This window comes from Nannospalax galili, unplaced genomic scaffold (genome assembly GCF_000622305.1).
Source record: "Nannospalax galili isolate Female #2095 unplaced genomic scaffold, S.galili_v1.0 scaffold3233, whole genome shotgun sequence".
Lineage (NCBI taxonomy): Eukaryota > Metazoa > Chordata > Mammalia > Rodentia > Spalacidae > Nannospalax > Nannospalax galili.
Window position 1 is genome coordinate 25,148 of NW_008332515.1, and position 874 is coordinate 26,021.

The 874-nt window shown below is 42.4% G+C and overlaps 1 long non-coding RNA gene across 1 annotated transcript in view; it reads right to left on the bottom strand.

Moving 5' to 3' along the window:
• Window positions 1-664, bottom strand: part of LOC115069351 — a 3,440-nt gene extending 2,776 nt beyond the window's left edge. The window contains exons 1-2 of the long non-coding RNA XR_003848629.1: window positions 569-664; window positions 108-212 (exon numbers count right to left, since the gene is read on the bottom strand). This is a non-coding gene — a long non-coding RNA (uncharacterized LOC115069351). The remainder of the gene's footprint in view (window positions 1-107; window positions 213-568) is intronic.
• Between the last annotated feature and the right edge of the window lie 210 nt (window positions 665-874).

Consider the following 874-nt stretch of genomic DNA (forward strand, 5'->3'; position numbering starts at 1 on the left):
AAAAACCATACTTTTTTTAATTAAAAAAAGACTGAGCAATTTATATAACACTTAAGATGTGCTGATTGCACAGAAACTAAGAGGAGATTTGGCTATTGTTCATTTACCTGAATGCTTAGGAGTGATCCCAGGGATCTCTGTGCTAAACTCGTGCTCTACCACTGAGCTGCACTCAGCCCCAGGGTGCCTTATTTATTTGCAGTGGTTTTATCCTGAGAAAGGTGAAACAGAAACTAATTAATTCATTAAGATCACTACAGAGAGTCAGGAAGGGTAAATTAGTCTCAAACAAAGCAGGCTGTGTCCATTTTCCAAACTAGTCTAATAAGTCTCCACTGTTTCTGTTGCTTGCAGATGTGTAGTTCTGTGGGAGACATCTGTTCTTTCAAAGACTTACAAAAGGCGTCTGGTTCTGTTATGAGTAGGTCTGACTCATTATCATTCAGTCTTCTCCCTTATGAATGTTTCCTCTCTGCTTCTGCATGGCCCTCTCCCTTCTCTATGTGGTTATCACAATGTGGAACTCACATGTCTCTGGCCCCATCCTACTTAGCTGTCAGCTGCGTACCTTCCTTATCTCCCCCACTATACATTGCTGGCATTCCCCAAGGACCAGTCTTTCCCTGTTGCTCTGAAGGCTTCATTTTACTTCTCAGACACTGAAGATTTTCCAACCATACCTCTAACCTGGACTTTTCCCCTTGGTCCCTGACCTAAATTTCCAGCAACTGGGTGGATGTTTTGCTTCTCTCCTAAGCTCCACATGTCCAATATTAAACAGTTCACAGACTGTTAATGATCAACATGCTCCTGGCTGGCTTCACCCGTCTCCCTGGCTCTATCTAGTCCATCTCTTTGTTCTATTGATTTTTCT